The sequence below is a fragment of the Paroedura picta genome, chromosome 4, assembly GCF_049243985.1.
Source record: "Paroedura picta isolate Pp20150507F chromosome 4, Ppicta_v3.0, whole genome shotgun sequence".
Lineage (NCBI taxonomy): Eukaryota > Metazoa > Chordata > Lepidosauria > Squamata > Gekkonidae > Paroedura > Paroedura picta.
The window spans coordinates 62,852,143-62,875,498 of NC_135372.1; the positions used below are offsets into that span (position 1 = coordinate 62,852,143).

General features: G+C 42.9%; 1 protein-coding gene and 1 long non-coding RNA gene across 2 annotated transcripts in view; one reads left to right on the forward strand and one right to left on the reverse strand.

The window, feature by feature from the left end:
- DDAH1 (dimethylarginine dimethylaminohydrolase 1) overlaps positions 1–23,356 on the forward strand; it is a 162,406-nt gene that overhangs the window by 40,628 nt on the left and 98,422 nt on the right. The gene's annotated exons all lie outside the window — the stretch shown is intronic.
- Positions 13,842–23,356, reverse strand: part of LOC143835477 (uncharacterized) — a 32,132-nt gene continuing 22,617 nt past the window's right edge. The window contains exon 3 of the long non-coding RNA XR_013230162.1: positions 13,842–15,221. This is a non-coding gene — a long non-coding RNA (uncharacterized LOC143835477). The remainder of the gene's footprint in view (positions 15,222–23,356) is intronic.

Consider the following 23,356-nt stretch of genomic DNA (forward strand, 5'->3'; position numbering starts at 1 on the left):
CACTCGCCAGCCCCACCTACTTCAGAGGGAGTCTGTTGTGGGGAGAGGAAGGGAAAGGTGTTTGTAAGCTGCTTTGGGTCTCCTTGAGGTAGTGAAAAGTAGGATATTTAAAAACAGCTCTTCTTAGTTCCAGATTATTTATGAATAAACTAAATAGTACAGGCCCGAATACTGATCTTTGTGGAACCCGACTGATTACTTTCCTCCATTGTGAGAACTGTCAATTTATTTCTACTCCTTGCATTCTGTTATTTAAACCATTTTTATTCTATAAGAGAACCCATCCCTCTTATCCTATGACTGCTAAGTTTACTTAGGAGACTATGGAGAGGTACCTTGTGAAAAGCCTTTTGAAACTCCAGTCTACTGGATCATGGTTGTCTATATGCTAGTTCACTTTCTCAAAGAAGTCCAAAGGGTTGGTGCGGCATGGCTTGCCTTTGCAGAAGCCATGCTGATTTTCTCTATGTGCCTAACAATTACAGTTTCTGTTAATATGCCATGATGGATCTTAGGCTGGCTTGCAATTTCCTGCTTCCCCTCTGGATCCCCTTTTAAAAAATTAGTGTATCATTGCTACATTCTAGTCTACTGGTACAGCGGCTGAATTTAGTGATAAGTTATGTATACAGGTTAGTGGATCAACAGGTTTGTAGATCAACTATCTTGCACCTGAGTTCCTTAAGAACTCTCAGGGGTATGCCATCAGGACCTGGATTTCAGGTCACTTCAATCTGGGGATTTTGTGCATGGATTTTTCAATACAGATAATCACCACAAAATGTCCGAGAACTGATCGGAGACATTTTGAATATAGCTCAATATAAAAAAAATATTGAGCATTATGGCAGGGGGTGTCTGTATGTGGGGGGAAGGGGCAATACAATTAGCAATCAGATGGAGAACTGATCAGCTAGTGTCTACTTACCTGGTTGAAATGATTCACTTGTGCATGTTCTTCAACACATATTAGAGAGTGAATTTATGACTTAATAATGTGTGACTGCCTTTGAGCATGGCAGCATAACAGCTTGTGCAGCTACATGAGTTTTAAAATGTTGGAAATTGCTGCAAGCCAGCTTGCTGGGAGGGGAGGTGTACAAATCCCTAAATAAACAAACAAATAAATAATTGTAAATTAATTAAAAAATTGAAGTTAATATTTCACGTGTTTATAATAACTGGAAATAAATGTCCAGACAGAAAATATAAGTCTGTAATAAGACTGTTTGTAGACAAACTGGAGCATGTCCAGAGGAGGGCAACAAAGATGGTGAGGGGTTTGGAGACCAAGACATATGAGGAAAGGTTGGGGGAGCTTGGTCTGTTTAGCCTGGAGAGGAGACAACTGAGAGGGGATTTGATAAACATCAAAGGGTGCCATATGGAGGATGGAGCAGAATTGTTCTCTATTGCCCTGGAGGGACGGACCAGAACCAATGGGATAAAATTAATTCAAAATAAATTCCATCTAAACATCCGGACAAGTTCCTGACAGTTAGAGCGGTTTCTCAGTGGAACAGGCTTCCTCAGGAGGTGGTGGGTTCTCCGTTTTTGGGAGATTTTTACACAGAGTCTGGATAGTCATCTGACGGAGAGGCCGATTCTGTGAAAGCTTAAGGAGGTGGCAGGTTACAGTGGATGAGCGATAGGGTTGTGCAGTGGGTTGGACTAGATCAGTGGTCCCCAACCGGGGACCGGTCAACGCTTGACAATTTTACTGAGGCCCGAGGGGGGGTAGTCTTTTGCCGAGGGATGTTGCCACCTGAGCCCCTGCTCCACTTGCTTTCCCGCTGGCGCTTTTGAATTCCCACTTCCCCTGACTTCCTGCAGCTGTGCAGTGCCACGCTGAGGGGGAGCCCCAGCCATGGTGGCCACCGGAGAGCACCAAAGGTGAGCCGGTGGCAGAGTGGCAGGGCAGCCCCCAAGGCAGCAGCCGGAGAGCAGGATGAGGAGCTGCGGCCCAGTACCGACTGATCCATGGACTGGTACCGGTCCACGGACCGGGGGTTGGGGACCGCTGGACTAGATGACCCAGGAGGTCCCTTCCAACTCTTTATTATTCTATGATTCTATGAAATAAATATCTCACCCTTTCTCCAAGGAGCTCATGGCAGCTTACATGATTCTCCTATCTCCCATGGATGTCAACCTATACTGTAGTATAGGTTTTCTTACCTGTTCCAGAAAGGACAAGGGACAACCTCTAAAAAGATAACTGATATGTTATGTCTGTGTCCTTTGCAGGGAATACTATTAGGCTCCAACAAAGCTACTCTGTTTGGATTAATTCTTGTGTTGACCCCCCCCCCAATGTCAAATGATAATTTTGAGAGGATGGAAAATGCAATAAAACAATGCTGAAATCCCGAGTAACAGCTGGAGGGTGCCCAAGAGCAGATCAAATAGCTTGCAGTGCTCAGTTCACAACCTTTAGAAACAAAAAAGCCAGGGCAAAGCCATGAACAAGTCTGAAGTCATTGTGTACCACACAGAGATTTTGGAGGAAGGGAAAAGTGGGTTACAATTTAATGATTCCCAAATTCAACATCTTTCTGAAGTTTTGGGATTAAGTTTTGGGGGTTTTCGGGGTAGCTTTGCATTTAAATATGTTGGGAGTTTGTTGTCTGAGGTCTAGTTAGTCAGAAATGTAAGTAAACTATAAATAATGGAAATTCTTAGGTCAGCACCTTAGTACCAAGACCTTCCAGGTTTTTATGTACATGACTTTGCTTAGGCCTGCATTGAGTGTACAAATGATTATTCCTCAGCAATTATATCTTTGGTTATGAAATGTTAAAAGTACCTATTTTATTTATTTATTTATTTGTTTGTTTGTTTGTTTATTTGTTTGTTTATTTATTTATTTATTTATTGCACTTGTATACTGCCCTCCCCTGAGGCTCAGGACGGTCCACATGGAACATAAAGAACATCGAACTTAGTTTTGTGTCAAATAAAATACAGCAATAGTAATAATTGTTGTTGTTATTAGGTGCGAAGTCGTGTCCGACCCATCGCGACCCATTGGACAATGATCCTCCAGGCTTTCCTGTCCTCTACCATTCCCCGGATCCATTTAAGTTTGCACCTACTGCTTCAGTGACTCCATCCAGCCACCTCAGTCTCTGTCATCCCCTTCTTCTTTTGCCCTCAATCGCTCCCAGCATTAGGCTCTTCTCCAGGGAGTCCTTCCTTCTCATGAGGTGGCCAAAGTATTTGAGTTTCATCTTCAGGATCTGGCCTTCTAAGGAGCAGTCCGGGCTGATCTCCTCTAGGACTGATCGGTTTGTTCGCCTTACAGTCCAAGGGACTCGCAAGAGTCTTCTCCAGCACCAGAGTTCAAAAGCCTCAATTCTTTGACGCTCGGCCTTCCTTGTGGTGCAACTTTCGCAGCCATACATTGCAACTGGGAAGACCATAGCCTTGACAAAATGCACTTTTGGGCATCCAAAGATGGAGAAGTTCCATACAGTCAGTAAACTGACCTTTTCCAATCCTGTGGCCATTGTTGAGTTTTCCAAATTTGCTGGCATATTGAGTGTAGCACTTTTACTGCATCGTCTTTTAAGATTTTGAATAGTTCAATTGGAATGCTGTCACCACCACTAGCTTTATTGATGTCTGGCTCCAGGTCAGTAACTACCACATTGTGGTTATCAGGGATGTTAAGCTCACTCTTGTATCGTTCTTCTGTATAATTTTGCCACCTTTTTAAAATCTCTTCTGCTTCTGTGAGGTCCCTACTATTTTGGTCCCTTATCATATACGTCTTTGCATGAAACGTTCTCTTCATATCTCCAATTTTCTTGAAAAGATCTCTGGTCCTCCCATTATATTGTTTTCATCTTTTTGTTTGCACTGTTCATTTAAGAAGGCATTCTTATCTCTTCTAGCTTTTCTCTGGAATTCTGCATTCAGTTGGGTGTATCTTTCTCTTTCTCCCTTGCCTTTCACTTCCCTTCTCTCCTTAGCTACCTGTAAAGCTTCCTCAGACAGCCATTTTGATTTCTTGCATTTCTTTTTCTTTGGGATGGTTTTAGTTGCTACCTCTTGTACAATGTTGCGAACCTCCGTCCATAGTTCTTCAGGCACTCTGTCTATCAGATCTAATTCCTTAAATCTATTTGTCACCTCTACTGTATATTCATCGGGGATATGATTTAGTTCATACCTGAGTGGCCTAGTGCTTTTCCCTACTTTCTTCAATTTAAGCCTAAATTTTGCAACGAGAAGCTGATGATCTGAACCACAATCAGCTCCTGGTCTTGTTTTTACTGACTGTATAGAACTTCTCCATCTTTGGCTGCAGAGCACATAGTCAATCTGATTTCTGTGTTGACCGTCTGGTGATAGTCCATGTGTAGAGTCATCTCTTGGGTTGTTGGAAAAGAGTGTTTGCTATGACCATTGTATTCTCTTGATAAAATTCTACCAGCCTGTGCCCTGCTTCATTTTGTACCCCAAGGCCAAACTTGCCTGTTATCCTGGTTATCTTTTGGCTTCCTACTTTAGCATTCCAATCCCCCATGATGATAAGCACATCATTTTTTGGTGTTGCTTCTAGAAGGTGTTGTAGGGCTTCATAGAACTGGTCAACTTCATCCTCTTCAGCAGCAGTGGTTGGGGCATAGACCTGGATCACTGTGATGTTGAATAGTTTGCCTTGGATTCGAACTGAGATCATTCTGTCATTTTGGGGATTGTATCCCAAGACTGCTTTTCCTACTCTCTTATTGATTATGAAGGCTACTCCATTTCTTCTGCGAGATTCTTGTCCACAGTAGTATACCTGATGGTCATCTGAATTAAATTCCTGTCCATTTTAGTTCACTGATTCCTAAAATGTCGATGTTCAGTCTTGTCATCTCTTGTTTGACCACGTCCAGCTTTTCTTGATTCATGGATGTTCCAGGTTCCTATGGAATAAAAATCTTTACAGCATCGGACTGTCTTTTCATATTAGCCGTCTGCTCATCCCTAGTAGCATATTGGACACCTTCCGACCTGAGGGGCTCATCTTCCGGTGTCATATTGTTTTGTCTTTTGGAACTGTCCATAGAGTTTTCATGGAAAGGATACTGGAGTGGTTTGCCAGTTCCTTCTCCAGTGGATCACCTTTTGTCAGAGCTCTCAGCTATGACCTGTCCATCTTGGGTGGCCCTGCATGGCATAGCTCATAGCTTCACTGAGCTACACAAGCCCCCTTGCCACGACAAGGCAGCGATCCTTGAAGGGGGATAGTAATAATAATAATAACAAAAACAGAGAATAACTGTTTAATAGATCAACAATCAAACAGGTTCATGGTTCAATTCAGATACATGGATTCTTAGGAGGGAGGTTCAAGGGTCCAGTGTTGTTACTGGTTCCGGTTGATCTGAACCAAATGCCTGGCAGAAGAGCTCCCTTTTGTAGGCCCTGTTCTGTTAGGGCCCTGATCTCAGGGAGTTCATTCCACCAGATGGGGGCTAGGACAGAGAAAGCTCTGGCCGTGGTTGAGGTTAAGCAGGCTTCTTTTGGGCCAGAGATCATTAGCCAGTTGGAGATGGCAGAGTGCAAAGCTCTTTGAGTGGTGTAGGCAGAAAGGCGGTCCCTTGGATACACTGGGCCCTGACCACGTAAAGCCTTGAAGGTGATTACCAGAATCTTTAGCCTGATCTGGAATTTGACTGGTAGCCACTGTAGTTGTTGGATGATAGGCCGGATGTGAGGCCTCTATGGTGTTGTTGTGAGGACCCTGGCTGCTGTGTTTTGGACCAACTGTAGTTTCTGAATCAAGGCTTAGGGTAGGCCTGACTATAGCGAGTTGCAGAAGTCCAGTCTAGAGGTGACTGTTGCATGGATCACTGTGGCTAGGTATTCCAAGGCCAAGTAAGGTGCTAGTAGTTTGGTTTGGCAAAGGTGGAAGAATGCCAGCCGTGCTTCTCTCATGACCTAAGCCTCCATTGAGAGTTAAACATCCAGGATCACATCCAGGTTCCTGGCAGAGTGAGCCACTGATAGCTACATACCATCCAGGGTGGGCATGCATGCTTCCTCACATGGTCCCTACCTGCCTAGCCATAGGACCTCCATCTTTGAAGAATTTAGCTTCAGACAACTCTGCTTGAGCCACCTTGTCACTGTTTCCAGGCAAGTGGTTAATGCTTCTGGGGGAGAGTCAGGGCAGCCATCCATCAGAAGGAAGAGCTGGGTATCATCTGCATATTGATGACACCCCAGCTCAAACATCTGTACCTGTTGGGCAAGAATGAAGATATTAAGTAGGATTGGAGGGAGGACCACCTCTTGCAGGACTCCTCATAAGAGTTGTTGGCAGTTTGATCATCTGTCTCCTATTGCTACCTTCTATCCACAACCCAGAGGAAGAAGATCAGCCACTGAATGGCTGCTCCCGTATTCCGGCACCGGTGAGGTGGCAAGCTAAAAGCTTATGGATGACGGTTTGGAATGCTGCTTAGAAATCTGGTAGTACCAGCAGCACTGATCTGCCTAGGTCCAGCTGGCGATGGAGGTTGGAAACTGATTGAGATTGATTTAGGACTGAAGCTGCTTCCAGGAATGCTGAGATTTGATCTGTGACAGCTCTTTTCACCATTTTCCCCAGAAACACTAAATGCGAGATGGGTCCATAGTTGTCATTCTTTTGTGGGTCTAAAGATGGGTTTTTTTTCAGTAGCAGTGTACCACTGCCTCTCTTAGTCCCTCTGGAAATTTTTCAGTTGAGAGAGAAAGGTTGATTATCTCCTGTAGGGGAGTCCTTATTCTTATGTCGGATGATTTTAGAAGCCACGATGGGCAGGGGGCTAATGGGCATGTGGTTGGTCTCAGTGCTGTTAGCATTCTGTCCACTTCAAGCAACATGAGTCATCTGAAGTTACTCAGTCTTCTTTCTAGAGACGTCCAAGGGGCCTCTAATTCAGTTTCTGTCTCTAAGGTTGGAGGGAGGTTGTGGCAGAGTGTCAAGATTTTGTCTGCAGAATGACTCGCAAATGCCTCACAGCTGATATCCGATTGACTATTGTTTTGGTGCCTTCTGCCGGGACACTGAAAAATTGAACTATCCTAAACAATTATACCTGCGTGAGTTTGCCGACACAATCATAGTCAAGTAAAAATTGCATTTTACTGACTTCACCGCCATCTCATAGGCCTTCATCTGCATTCTATAAGATGTTCTCGAGGCTTCCTTGTGAGTATTCCTCCAAACTCTCTCTAGTCATCTCAGTTCCTGTTTCTTGCCATGAAGCTCCTCAGGGGCTCGCTTGAGATGGGGCTGGAGAGGACGTCAGGGAGCAATCTCATCAATGATGGCCAACATTCTATCATGCCAGTCACTGACCAGGCCATTTAGAGAAGTGCCAGGTGGCATTGGGTCTCGCAGAGCATTAAGGAATCCAATTGGATCCATAAGTCTCTGCGGATGAGCTGAAATTTGCTTGGCATCCAACTAAGGTGTGGGTGGTTGCCTTAGCCGAGCCTTCAGGGTGTAGTGGTCAGACCATGGAAAGGCATTTGCCATAACCAGATCCACATTCAAACCCACACTAGAAATGAGATCCAGGTGTAGCCTGCTTGATGAGTGGGGCCAACAACAAATTGTGAGAGCCATGTCCTTAGAGTGCCTAGTCTTTTTTCTTCAATGTAATCCAGTGGATCACTTTTGAATTATCCTGTCAATCTCAATGGATAGCTCAAATATCTGGCCCAGTAAAGTTATTCCTTCCCCTCCATCCATTAGAGGAGGTTAGAGCTAGAGCAGCTGTCATGAGAAAAGCCATGTGGGAATATTGAGTTAAAACAAAAACAAAATAGGGCTTTGGTTTCTGTGATGGTGCAGTGAAAGCCTGAAACAGGGTAAAATTAGGTTTTCTTTGAGAAAGGAAATTATGCACATTCTCAATTCATATTACCTCAATTTGCCTCACTGATGGTAAGAGGAAGGGAATAGCCCTGTTTTTTTGTGAGATGGGTCTTTCCTGTGAAAGTGAAATAAAATGTTTTTCCTATGCAGTAGAAGCCTTGTGTTTTCTGAGCTGTTCACTGCTAGAGCAGCAGCAGTAAGGAGGCTAATATGTCTGGGATCTTTTTCCTTTACCTCCCATCCCATGAAACAAAGCCAAGAACAGCATCTTCTCAAGTAACATGAGAACCCAACTCAAGGTCCTGAATGGAATTTGCACTATATCGGATGTACCTCCTGGCTAGTGCCTTGGGTCAAGCACTGCAAGCTGCAATAATAAAACCCAGTTAAGAATGGTTACCCTGACCCGTAGCTGCTGTTGCCATCATAAATTTTGAAATAACCTAAAAAACACTGAATGGATGAACTGTGTTTTTTGATTGGATGAATTTTCTTTTTGCTTACTGTGAATGGAGCATGATGCTTGAAACCACTCTATTTATAAACAAGATTCTGTTGTATGCTTAGAGTTCTGGGCAGGAAGATGATATTTAGACTGGACTGAGCTGTCAGTGACTTGGAATAGGAACCTGATGGTCTGAGATTAGGAGCTAGGTACAAGGCTACTGGACAAATTGTGTGGACGAAATCCTGTTGAACAGTGGGACAGAATGGGGGTGTATGTGACATCAGCAGACCCCGTGGTGGGCAGGCACTCTGGGTTATGTTTTATGGGGTAGGTGTTTTAAGGGGTTTAAATGGCTTGTAACCCACCTTGAGTGCACAGAGAGCAGTGTGCTAAAAATATAATAAAATAAATAAAGCCAAACCTTTTAGACATTTCAGGAGCCAAGCCCTCCATACTTATCTGGCCAACAGAAAGGGCCATTCCGCACTCGTTCAAAATTGCACAATGGTTGCAAATTGAAATCGCTACTGTTTTGCTGTTATGCACAACGTTGTTGACAATCTGCAACACTCCTGAAACCGATCCGCAAAAAGCACTTCGTTGTAGCGCTTTCAGGGAAATCCCAAAAAGTGGATTCACCCTCCGGAAAGCGCTACACTCTTGCAACCAATCTGCAACACTAGTAGGAAAGTTCTATGCGTTACCATTGTTGCGGTTTCTGCACAGTCCCTCCCCCTAGCTCTCTCCTCTGATCTTCCGGCGAAGCGATCGCCATTTTTTTTCTCGGAGCGAGTGAAGATCAACGCACTGGCGAGCCTTCGTTTATCCAGCGAGGCTTCCCTGGCTGCAGCCCCTCCCCAGAGCCGTTTTAAGTCACCAAGCACCATGCAACACACAGCCCCTTTTGCTGGTTTATTTTCCCTTTATTTTTCACTCTATTTTCGGCCGAAAATCGTGCCCGTGCGGGGGGGTGGGTGGGTTTCCACTCGGGGGGAGCGTGGCAACGATGAAACGGCAGCTCAAACACCACCTGCTAGCTTGATGGGTCTCCGTTGCAACGAATCAACGCAGATTAGTTGCAACGTGTGTGTGTGTGTTTTTTTTTAAACCTTCCTTAAAGGGAAAGGGGCTTTTTGGGAGCATGATAACGGCTGCCCATTGGCTGCTTGATGGCCAGGGGCGGGACAAAGCTCGGCAATATCGCTTCCTGGCTAGCGATTTTTGCCGAGACCGGAAACCTGTGGGAAATGATAGAAACGCAACTGGATTCCACTACAAAGGCAGGTATGCATAACGACAAATTCCACTATTTAAAATGGCGTTTTTTCGTTCCGCAACCAATTTGCTACATAGATCCTGGTGCGGAATGGCCCAAAGTATCTGTTACACTTCAGACACAAACTGTGGAGGCTTCCAGCACTGACCTGAAAGTCTCACAACTGATCTAGATTAAAGTATGTAGGCCTGCAGCCACCAATCTTTGCTACAGGAGACTCACAGTTTTCCAAGCTGGAACTTCAAAGAAATGGGAAAATATAAATAACACAAAATTCTATAAACCTATTGTGAGACAAAGCACTACAATTTCTCTCTGGGTGTCAGCCCAAACCTCTGTACCTGTTGGGCAAGAGGGAGCTTGAGGATATTAAGCAGGATTAGAGAGAGGACCGCTTCTTGCAGGATTTCTCATAAGAGTTGTCAGTGGTTTGATGATCTGTCTCCTATTGCTACCCTCTGTCCACGACCCTGGAAGAATTAGTTCAGCCATTGAAGGGCTGTCCCTCATATTCTGGTGTCAGTGTGGCAGCGAGCTAGGAGCCCGTGGTTGATTGTGTTGAACGCTGCTGAGAGATCTAGTAGTATCTGCAGCGCCGACCTGCCTCAGTCCAGCTGGCGATGGAGGTCGTCCGTCAGGGCAGCTAGCACTGTCTGTACCCCTGTGTCCATGCCAGAAACCTGACTGAGATGGGTCTAGGACTGAAGCTTCTTCCAGGAATGCCAAAATTTGGTCCGCAACAGCCCTTTCCACCATTTTCCACAGAAATGCAAAGTGCAAGACCAGTCAATAGTTGTCGACTCTCGCGGGTCCAGAGATGTTTTTTTCAGTAGCGGGCATGCCACTGCCTTTTTTAGAACTTCCTAAAGTTGTTCCTTGTACTCTTTAAGCACTTTTCCATGTTTAAAACTATACTAGCTAAGACAATTTATGCACTGGGAACTTCAGTGCCCTAGCTCCTGTGTAGGAGCACAAATTGGGGGCGGATGAGGTGCACCAGGCCAAGTGCTCCCCCATGTGGGTGCAGGAAGAGGTGGTGCAATCAGCCATGACTAAAACTCCAGCCTGCAACCTGGCATGAAACCTCCAGTGCATAAACGGTCTAACAGGCTAGGTCTTAAATTTGATATGGGTGATAAGAATTTTTTAATATATCCCCTAACATTCCAGTTGGACTTGGCCAACCAATTAGTAGTCCCCATCCCCAAAGAAGTGTGACTGGCCTTCACCAAGGCCTGGTGTAATGAACTTTCAGAGAACATAAGTGCACTGAGGGAACTGACACGGTTCCACAGGGCCTGCAAGAGGGAGCTCTTCTGTCAGGCATATGGTTTGGTCAGTACATCTAGGAGAACAAAAACATCATATAGATCTCCCCTGTTGGGATTGCATACTCCTGCTTTTTTATATAATACTACTAATTTAAGTAATGTTACACTGTAAGGCTTCTACTGGCTTTTAATATGTTATTTTTATTGCATTAATATTTTATATTATTATTAATATAATAATATTAATATAATAATATTACCAATATTAATATTAATATTCTATTAAATAGTATTTAATATTTTTATTGTATTAATACCCATTTGGTTTTATTATATATTTTTGTAAGCTACCCTGAGATGAATGGTTCAGTAGAGGTGGCCTATAAATGTAAATAAGTAAATAAAAGCTATTGGAATATGCAAGATCTATAGTAAGCATGATTTAAAAAAACGTAAGAATATCCTACAGGGGACATTGGAAGAGATGTTTATTTAACATAGTTAGATTAGGAACTTCCTGATATTTTTCAAATAGTCTCTTTTTGTGTCCTGACTGGCTCATTTGGAGACTCCCTGCTCCTTTGAACACACTTTCCCCTCTGCCTCCAGAACACACAGAATGAATGCCGTAAAACAGTTAGAAAGGACTGTCTCTTTCTCTCCTCTTTCTATACAATGTTTGTTTCTCTTAGTAAAACTGTTTTATTCTTTTAAGCATCTTTGTGCTTTGCTCTCTTGCATATTTTGCATCTGCCAACAAAATCCATGAAGAGTTAGGAGGTGACGAGGTTAAGCAGAACTGAGTGGGTTGTGGGAGGGGTAATCTGAAATTTTACTGCTTATGTGGTGCTTCCACAGCCACTAACTTTCTTTTAATCAGAAATGTTCCTGTTATACAAAATAATCTCGTTTTTTAAATAGCAGCTTTCAAGTCACAGTTTAACAAAAAAAAACCTTGGGGGAATAATCTTAGGTAGAGCAAATTTGTGCTTCCAGTGTGGTGTTATCCTTACTCATTCCCTGGCTGTGGTTCTGACTTCCCCAAACTGTGTCTGTGCTGGAAATGCACATGGCATGCCTGATCTCCAGCATCCCATATCCTGAGACTCATGGAATAATAGAACATGATGATGTCGCACTGAATAGCAATTCTAATTATAGTACTTCCATATACCAGTAGCAATTGTACCACATAGACCGTTTATGCACTGGGAACTTCACTGCCCCAGCTCTCATGCAGGAGTACAAATCCGGGCCGGATGAGGTGCACCAGGCCAAATGCTCCCCCATGTGGGTGCAGGAAGAGGTGGGGCAACCTGCCATGACTAAAACTCTAGCCTGCAGCCCGGCATGAATCTTCCAGTGCATAAACGGTCATAGTGTCTGTGAATGCATACAGTCACAATCATGAGGCTTTGAAGAAATGGATTATTCATGATACCTAAGAAACACAAACTCTGGATTAGCTATGCACTAAATATAAAATATAGTTGAACTGTTAAGGCTGGTTTGCTGCCTTTCATCTCCAGTTTCTACTTGCAATCGTTCCCACATTCAAGCATACATGGAAGTTTTAAAACAAGCCATCAAGTATGTGGCCTTGCTGACATCCCTGAGATTTCATCTGGAGGCCCTGAGCTCGACGCCTGAGACTTGACAACTCCCCATGATGGTATTCCCAAAGGAATAGTTATGTGCAGTCTGAAATGTATGGGAGGGAGAAGAAAAATGTTCATCAGTTGTCCTCTCAGGGCCTTTTACAAGTGCCCAGCCCCAGGGTGGTTTGGGTAGCCATTACAAGGAGAAGAGCTTTCTCAGTTATCCTGTGGAATGTATTGTCTGATGACAACTGTGCTCTGTGGTACTTGCTTGGTTTCTATAAGCCTTGCAAGGCCAAATTGTTCAGGTTGGCTTTGGAAGTTAACCTGATATTTGGAACTAGTTTGATAGTAGTATAATGTTGTATCTTAATATTTTATTTGTATTGTCTGATGTCTGATTTTGGTTATTTTTTAACTTTATTATCATGTTGTTCAAATGTTGTAAGGTGCCGTGAGACCCTCTGACTAAAAAATTATAATAAATAAAATATTTAAATATTTCCTTCCTCCTTAAATGGTGTTTTGAGACTAGATCATCATAGAACCTTCAGGTATAAATATTGTTCTGATCCTACATCCTATATCTACCTCAAAGCAAACCCTGATAGTTTTCAAATAGTCTCTTTTTGTGTCCTGACGGGCTCATTTGAAAACTCCCTGCTCCCAAACTCCAAATTAGATATGCACTCATGAAGCTTCCTTATGTTGAATCAGACTATTGGTTATCAAAGTCAGAAGTCTCTCACATCACTACCTCTTTTTTTATACTGGAGATGTTGTGGACTGAACCTGGGACATTTGGCATGCCAGTGAGATGCTCTGCCACTAAACCATGGCCCCTCTGAAGCTCAGTGGTAGAGCATAGTGATTGATAGTGGTAAATATATGTGTCATGGTGAAGTTGTTACAAATTATTTCAAAGGAGTAGTAGAATATTTGTGTGTGTGTGTGTGTGTGTATGGGTTGGGGGAACACATGTTTGGGTGAACTTTTGTACATGTTCTTTTTCCCCAATTATATTTTAGGCATTATTCTTTTGACAGAACTCCCAGAGAGAAAGGAAGGGATGTCAGGGCATCAGCACAATGCCAAAAAGGTAAGTCCTTTACTCCTTATGATCTCCTGCCAGATGCCAGGCATTGACTGGTGACTCTAGTGGTAGGTCAAGAGGTCTAGTACAGGGGTAGTCAACCTGTGGTCCTCCAGATATTCATGGACTACAATTCCTATGAGCCCCTGCCAGCTGGCAGGGGCTCATGGGAATTGTAGTCCATGGATATCTGGAGGACCACAGGTTGACCCCCCCTGGTCTAGTGCATGGAAACATCTCTGGAAAATACCTTTAACAGTTTTTAAAAAGTGGTTGCAGGAAGGAAAGCACAGGTGAGGGAAGAGATCTTCTGCCTGGCCATGTTGGTACTTTAAAACTTGGTATGAAGGTTTTGGCTCAAATACATATTAAGTTGTGCTTCATCACATTTAATTTCACCTTTAGATCAATCATACAAGAGAGGAAACAAATGACCATCACCTTCAGTAGTTCATAGATAATGGGCTGTATTCTATCATTCATTTCCAGCAACAGAAAGATACTGGTGTAATCAGAAGTGGCGTATTGATTCTTGCCAACTGCCACTCTCCCACTGTCCCTCTGCTTTCCCACTATGTTGTTCCTGAGGGTCTGTTGACCCCAGAAACAAAATGGAGGCCCAGTGAGGTGCAGTGGAAGGTAAAAACAGGAGGCTGCCATTCTGTAGGCTCTACTCCTGAATGGATCTTGTTTGATTATTTAGTTTGATTTGAATGTCATATAATGATGTGGTTTGATTTGAATCTTTCATTACTTAAAATGTTACAGTGACTAACTGTTTAGGAAACAGAACAAGGTGAATGTTCCAGACTTCTTGTCCTTTCTATTTTCCTTTTTCCCTCTCTCATATAAGATGACCGTTTCAAAAGCACATAACCCTGCTATGTAATGATAAGGAAATAAAAAATGAGACAGAGACCGTTGGAATGAGTGTCAGATGGGGTTCAACTGGTCTTGACATATAAGGGAAGCTATGGCCTTCTGGACACTTGTGGTATGTGTGGTCTCCAAATATGTTTTGCAGGTCAAGATTGTTTTACTTATCATGGTATTGAGAAGTGCAGCTGCCTGGGCCAGGTCATGCTTACAATGACCTCACAGATGACTAATGTCAGCTTGACTGAATTGCCCATTGCTAAAGATTGGGATACATATGGTACAGTGTTTTGAGCTCATCTCTCTGGGTCATCCTGAACCACCACGTAGATTCTCAAAATAGAAATCATTTCAGTGCAGAAAGTCCCAAACATTATACATTCTAAAATAGAGACAGTTTTTCCAGATTGATTTCTGAAAGTGCTTTGGGCTGTTTTCTGTTACTGCTGATGCGGGTGAGGTCCAGAGTAGGACCATGCAAGTGCCTGGGGTTACCCCAGCATGTCTGGCAGCAATCCATGCTTTTCACATACCTATCAATGCTATGTAATTGCCTATCAGAGGTCAAGGACTACTTTTAAATTAGAGGAGGTAATTGGTTTAAATTTCAATCTATTTGCAGAAAGATTTCATGGAAGGTTTAAGTAATATATAGAAAAATTAGGGCACTGGAGCTGGGCCAGTTGTCCCTTTTACAGTAGCAACCAACCATAGAACAGGGCTACTGATGGCGACCAAGCCTCCTCCTCCAAGATCAGTCAGTGCCCCCAGAGTGCAGCTCCTCTTGGAAATCTAGAGGAAGCAACAAGGACAAGTAAGGAGTCTTGCAAACCACACTGATATCAATACCAGAATGTCCTTGACTTCAGTCATGGCTGCCATCTTAAAAGCAAAAAAAGAAAAAAAATAGTAAAATGAATTTATGTTGATTTTATTGTTTATTTTTACCCTCAAGATGGCAGTGATGTGTTATACATTGTACAAACTGAACAAAGCCATTAGTAGAGTACTATGTTTCATTATGATACCTCCACATAACTGAGAAAAGGATTCTGAAGGTGCCACTCAGCAAACAGGCAATTGCTGTATTTTCTGTAGTAGCCCCCACCTTGTGGAATGTTATATCTGAAGAAGCCCCCCCCCCCCGTTCTGTCATTATGCAAAATGTGTAAAACATAATTGTTTGGTAGGGTATTCTTGTTGGAGCGGCAAAATGCAGTGTAATGGTTCAGCACAGGAGGTGACTTTTTTCGGGATAAAGTCTTTCCTACACTTGTTGCCTTAAACAGATATGCATGTGGTGTTCTGGTTTTTACTCCTGTTCTCAGGGCCAGTTTATCCATGTAAAACATGTAGCTGTGCAGTGCCTTCCCCCCATGGATCATAGCCATAGCCCATCTCATCCCCCCTTTAACCTCTTTAAGGACACTTGGAATATGCCTCCTTCCACTCTTTCCACTCTGCCCGCAGCCTGGCTGCTCCCACTGCAATTGCCCTCTGCTAGGGCCCCATGAATCCTTAAACTGGCTGTGGTGCTATGGGCCCCATGAATCCTCAAACCACTCCTGCCTGCTCTGCAGCCAAAGCCCAACTGCATGGTTTTATCTTACTATGAATCAATTGTTAAATTCAGATGTTCTCATATCTTGTAACCCACTCATGGATTGCCTGATGTAATTATATTTTATAAGTTGCTTACTGATTGAAAGTTTTTACTATACTTGTAATCTACCTTGGGTACCAATGAAAAAGATGGACTATAAATGAAAATCATAACAACAATAATAAAGCCAAATCTTTTTTATGATACTAGTATAATGGTTAGAGTATTGCTGTATGATCTGAGAGACTTGGGTTCAAGTGGCACTTTTCCATAGTTGGGTGCTTCTTCCATGAAGCTTGACATGTGACCCTGGACCTTTCACTATTTCTTAACTTTCGTAGCTCACAGGATCATCACAGGAATGTAGGGAAGACATGCATATTAATCTCATTGGAACAAGGGTGGGATAAAAACACTCTTGGTAGATAGATAACTATCTACTGAATATTTATGATGCCCCAGGAGAGCCTGCTGAAAATATTTTGATATGGCAGCACTCCAAGTAGACTGCTGCAGAGCTTCATGCTACATCTGTCCAATTCTGTAAAGGGTATCTACCGAAGGGCTGAACATTCGTGGTAGCAGGTGACACTGCCATGGAGTCTCTTCTAGGGTTCCAACTAATTTTGTATGGATTGGGAGGTGAACAAAGCCCCTTTTGTTATGTTTCTCAGCTAATGAAAATGAATGGGAATAACTGTAAGTGAATTAATACCGTTTCTATAATTCTTTTCCCTAGCACTTAGTAACCTGTATAGAATTAAGTGGGTCAGGCAGAGCGAGGAGAAATATGAGGCTGACCTTGGAGCTATCCAGTCATTGAAGTCCACCAGATCTTCAAGAGAATTGAAGATGTAGATATACTGGATTTCAAATTATAATGTGATAAGCTAATGAAATAATAGGTTATTTCTCAAGCTTTCAAACTAAGGCAAAGATATAGAATAGTTAATGTAGCTTTTAAAAGATAATAAAACATTTAAATTACAAATGATTGGTTGTTTGCACGAGACAGATATTCACGGATTATATAATTAGCTGTAGGGTTTTGAACCAGGTTTTAATTTTGCCATAAGAGGTCTAAAGGTGCCGTTTCATATGCCAAGATTTAATTTTGGATTGTTTAGTTATGGTAGGAGCACATTGATGTTATGGGGCTGGAAATTGTTTATTTTTCAGGAGATATCATGCTGAAGTTTACTTTATACAATTTCACAATTCAACTGCTATTTCTAGATTGAGACAATCTGTTCTTTTCCAAAGTGCACATACTTTTTTTTGTACCTTTTTGCTACTTCTGTACATAGTATGCTTTCCTATAATAACCCACTTGAAAATTGAGATGTTTGTTAACATATGTCAAAGTAATTTTGTTTCAGTGCTTATATCTCTAAAGAAAACGTCATTTAGCTAGTATCTCTTGGGAGAGAGTAACTGTTTTGCATCAATTTTAATTTTCCTACTGATGCAGCTCCGTTAAGTGATTCTTTTGGTGGCCGAGTTGCAGAACTGTGTACCCTTGATTCTGTATTTCAATTGGAATTGAAGCCCTGAGCAGACACTCAAGTATATGCATAGCAATGGGGGTCAGGTTTGGTTCTAATTCCTAACTGTGCACCCATCATTAATGCATATAAATATATATACAATCTATGCCTTACAAGAAAGGAGGGTACAGGTGACACATATAGAACCCATACCCATTGCGGTGAATACACATAGGCCATGTGGCTGTGACCTTGACCGCATCAAGATCAGATGCAGTGAGGGAGCAGGGTCAGTGGATAAGATCCTACCCCACAGCATTGCCACTATACATGCAAAGGAAATTGCATAAAGCTTGATGGGTTAACTTGTCTGCAGTTGCAGAGAAAGACATTTAGGATACATACGTTAATAGCTTGGTATTTTTAAATACACATTTAAAGATTACTCCTGAGGAGATTAAAATAATTCAGTCACAGATGCCATGTTTCCCCATGCATATTATTCTGCCTTTGATATTAGTGGCGACAATAATAATGACTTCAACAGAAGCAGATATCCCTGTTATACAAATGGAATTGTTTTATTAAGATAAGAGAACAGAAGCATTTCTTCTCTTGATTCAGGATCCACCTATTGGTAGTTTTCCAGTACCTAAACGTTGTCCCTTGTTGCACTGTGTTTGTCTCTGTTACTTCTTTTTACAGGTAGCTGGTGTTGAATTCAGGTCTTCCAAATGACACTGTATCTGGTCATGTAGGTTATCCTTACTGCATACTATCATCAAGCCTTGAGTGTGTGTGTTCTTTCTGTTGTGGATGTAATATTAAGTGACAGAACATATAAATAAAAGAACACATGAAGCTGTGAGGCTGCTCCTGGGGCCGGGAGAATGTGGTGCCCCCCCCCCACCGCAGCTCATCCTGGAGCCTTCTCCCTTTGGCTGGGAGAAGGCCCCCACCGACGGCGCCCCCCCCTTGTCAGGGTTCCCGGGGCGGGAAAGGAGCAGGGACGGCACATCGAAGATGTGGTGTCCCTGCTCCTTTCTGAAGGGGGAGGAGGACCCGGGCCAGAGGACTCACCGTGCAGGCTGCCAGCTCAATCTGCATGGTGAATTCCCGGCCGGGCCAGGTGAGGCTGGGCCAAGCTGCCAATGGGGAGCCGCGCAAAGCATTGGCAGCTTGGCCCTGGATGGAAACTCGGAGGGTCCAATCAGGAGCTGTTTTTATCCTGGACAGGGCCCGCCCTAACTCCTCCCCAACAGCCCTTACCCTTTTATTTAATCCACTCCACAGGAGCAGTTTAAGATGTGATCAGTCCATCCCTTTAAGGAGGTGGAAGAATGGCAAGATTATACAAGTGGATGTACAGATGCATGTGATACATATTGTTTATGCCTGTTGCATTTACAGGATCCCCAGATAGTTGGGAGAAGGAACTGGCCTGAGCTGAGATCTATTCTGTTGTTGAGAAGTTATGTGCTTGGTTTAGAGCTTGGTTTGTCTTGGTAGAGCAGTCAGAAATAAGTTGCAATGCAAGTTGGCAGGCATTTGTATTAAAGGCTTGGTTCTAACTGATGACTGTGTGTTAGCTCAAGATTCATGTCAACATTAATTCTAGTCTAACTTATCCCAAGAGATGTTTGTGTAGCCAGTGAAAATAAACATTGTGGAAAGTAAAATAAAAGGGTATGTCCTTAAGATTGGGAAGTAGCAAGTTGAAGGAAATGCTTCATTTTAAAATTAATTTAACAGAAGTTGTTAGTCCAAACTCAGATCCTTCCCTACCCACATAAAATTCTTTATGACAGAAGGTTGTTTTTTTTTCTTTGAGGTGTTGGGCTGGAAGGTAGTTAGTGGAAAAACAACTCATGATGGATGAGCTGATGGTTGGAAAAATATATTTAAAACTATTTAAAAATAAATATTCTTCCTTATGTGTGGGTTTTGTTGAATAAGTTGTACGTAGGCCACAGTTAACCAGTGGGATGTTATGCTAATTACTAATGACCTTTAAATATTTTGGTTTACCACAGTACAGGATACCAAATACAGTAGCTTTTCCAGGAAGATTTAGATCCATCTTCAGGATTAACTGTATGTCTCTTGTTTCAGCATCTTTTCAATTATTTTAGTCCAACACTAGGAGTTTCCACTGTCAGGGAGGGAAGCAACATGTCCTTTTACTTTTTGACTGATTCTTTTTTTTGGGGGGGGGGGTGATCATGTTCCACACAACTTTCCTGGTAATAAACTGTGAGGTTACACAAGGGAGGGAAACTGGGAATGAAAGTCTTTCAGCCATTTGTTGTGTTGCAAATATAGACACTGCTTTTTCTAAAGCCTGAGAAAACATTACAGACAGATTTCATGATTGTTAAATGCTGGAAGATCTTAAGGGTTTGAACCTGGAGTATTCAGAGTTCTTAAGTCTGATTTACATATGTGTAATCAGAGAGCCAGTTTGGTGTATTGGTTAGGAGTGTGGACTTCTAATCTGGCATGCCAGGTTCGATTCTGCGCTCCTCCACATGTATCCAGCTGGGTGACCTTGGGCTCGCCACGGCACTGATAAAACTGTTCTGACCGAGCAGTGATATCAGGGCTCTCTCAGCCTCACCCACCCCACAGGGTGTCTGTTGTGGGGAGAGGAATGGGAAGGCGACTGTAAGCCGCTTTGAGCCTCCTTCGGGTAGAGAAAAGTGGCATATAAGAACCAACTCTTCTTCTTCTTCTTCTTCTTCTTCTTCTTCTTCTTCTTCTTCTTCTTCTTCTTCTATATTGCTTAATTTCTCATCACTTAATGGCTGGCACCTGAACATGTGAATGAATTCCTTTGGAAGGCACTGTGTTTGAGGTGCTACAGGAGCTCTGTCTATGCATAGTAAAAGCACAAATGCACATTAACTAGAATACCGCTCTTAAAGCAGCCTACTTCCCAGAGAAATAGCCACTGACTTGGAAACTCAGCTGGCAGAAGAGAATATGATGACACTATGGTCGTCTGACTTTTTTCTTTCTTTTCCTAATCAGGGAAAGGACAAAACAGTAACTTTCAGAATTATAGTGGATGCCAGAGATGCACAAAGGAAAAGAGTAAGGGGATTTCTGCACCCTTTAAATATAGCATCATGCCAGCTAAATACAAGCTGAATATTCTGGCCCTTTCACATGATGTTGCTCACATCCAGCATCTGGCCCGCTGACTGCTCACTACATCCTCAGTTTTAAAGCGCTTTTCTGGGAATCACAAAAAATGGATTCACCACCCTAAAAAGCGCTATAACCAGAGAGCAAACAGCAGGCAAGCAGCAGAAGGAAGGTATGGAGGCTCAAATGTGCTAAAGTCATCTACACAGCATCCAGTCCTCACTCCCGCCTCCCTCTCCCTTGATCCCAGGGACAAGAATTCCAAGGGGAGGAAGGGGATTGGCTGCCTGAATTGATTGACAGGCGGAAGTGCAATGCCTATAAGGCACGTTGCTGTCTTCTGCCTCTTCCAGCAGCTGGTGAGGAGGGGAAGATGAGCAAAAAGAAGGCAGACAAAGGCAAAACAGCAAAAAGGTGAGGAGGGCTGGGGGGTGGCTAATGTTGCGCTTTGCCATTCTGTGGGTGTGCCGCTCTTTTTACTAATGTGCGGAAATGCCTTAACTGTCCAGTAGAAAAGAGAGTGGTTGGCCATGCTATACATTCCCAACCATGGACCAGCTCCAGACAGCAGCAAGGTAGTGCAGGTAATGTCAGGGTTCCTTTGAGGAGACACTGGAAAGTTTACCAGAAATGTCAAGCAAAGGAACCGAATGATTTTGCTTCGCAGGATTCCTATGTATCATTTCATAAATTAGGCTGACAAACAGCTGGAGTTTTAAAATATACTTTCAAGGATAACTTCAAATGAATTTTGTATTTTAAACTCTCTTGGGACTGTGAGGATGAATCTAGGGTAAGCTTGTGCAATTCGGCTGCTTCGGCGGCCACTCCCTCTGGGTGCAGCCAACACCGCGCCGCGGGGGGGAGGGCGGTGCCGGCAGCGGAATTCCGCGCCTGCATGGTTGTGCCCGCTGTCACACCACTGCCGGCACTGCCCTCGCAGCACGGCGCTAGCGCCGCCTGGAGGGAACGGCCGCCAAAGTGGCCAAATCGCACAAGTCTAATCTAGGGTATTCTTTGGGATTAATACTGAACAAGAGGGGGGCACACAAAGAACTCCCAGTCCCGCGTCCTCATCTCTTGCTTCAGCAGAATTATTTTAGATTTTTTGGGGCAACTCAAAATGTCAGCCAAGATCTCACAAGTTAAACTTTTTTGATTTGTTGTCCCACTTACTTTTACTTTTCATATTTTCCTGCAACTTTGGGGGTTATCCTGGGGTTTGCAGAAATCTATACTTTAGCCATGGATCTTTTTATTCCTAAAGGGCAAGCTGGCGTGTCTGTTAGATACGGAATATAAAGGTTTGATTTGGTGCACCCCAAAACAGTTTGATCTGGTGTAATACAAAACAATTGCATAGAAAGGGAAATTATACAGTTCATGGGTAGCACCAGCCTGAAGAATGTTTGAATTATCCTTTAGTTCTATCAGGTGGAGCTGGAAGTGAGTTGCCATGTGGTTTGGCTTGCTTATGAGTATTAGCTAAGCAGAGGATTCCAGAAGGCTTTGTTTGTTCTTTCTTGCCATTTTTTTCACAGATTATGGGAGCTGACAAAAGATCTGTTGGCCAGGGCCCTCTACAATTCTAGGGTCAGTGTCAAGCTTTTTGTTGCTGTTCAGCTTCATGAACAAAAATGTACCCTTCCACTTTTTATATAGAGAAAACGTGAAATTAATATACAGTGGGCCACTTTTCAGACATGCCCATCTATGCCTCATATCACATTAAGTTTTCTGATACAGAAGTAACTTCAGTTAGAAGCTTGGAAAATATGAACTGTAAACTTAAGCTTTCTATAAAAGAATGGCACTGCACAGTGCAATTGTAAACAGAGTTTACAGAGTTACAGCCTGCTAAGTCTATAGAAACCAGTGGTCTTACAAGGGTATAACTCTGTTTAGAATTACACAGTGAGTCTGATTTCCTCTAAATGACTTGAAATGTATACTTTGCTAATGCAGAGGCAGCAGAAGCTACAGGAACAACGAGATTTGGAAGTGTCACAGCCATGACACTTTGCAGTGTAGCGCCTCTTTCCATGAACACAAACAGAATGATTGAGCATCAGTTCTGCTCCCTGCAATTTGGCATTGTAATACAGAAAGGCATGTAATGGAAATCTGAAAACAGTTATGAGATTTACCACCATTTGTATTATGTGCAGTCCCCTAATTATGATAATTATTCACCTGCGGTGCACTGCTGGTGTACTCCACAGAGTTCCAGGAACAGGGCTGTGAGTCATCAAACAGAAATTGCCTATTACTGAGTGTGTTGTTCAGCAACAAGCAGTAGAGATCATTAATGCTTACAAAACTATAATTTCTCATCTGTATTTGTAAACATGAGCAAGATCTTAAAAAACAAATTTCTATTTTACTAAAAGAAAATTACATCCTCCAATCACTTCTAGACACAAATCTTAATTCCCCCACCCCTTTTTCAGTTGCTGTTTTGATCATGCCACGGGTAGTTATGGATACTACATGGTGAAGATTTTAGGTTTGGGTGAAAACGGTATTTACTCGAAGAGAGTCAGCCCGCTAGATTTTGAGAGGGTGGCAAAATATGTACACAAGAAGCCATACATTTTAGATCACAGGAGCTTGTAATATCATGCTGACTCTGTGATCCTAAACGCCATGAGCAGAGGCTCCAAATACACACTCTCATAACAGGATCTGGG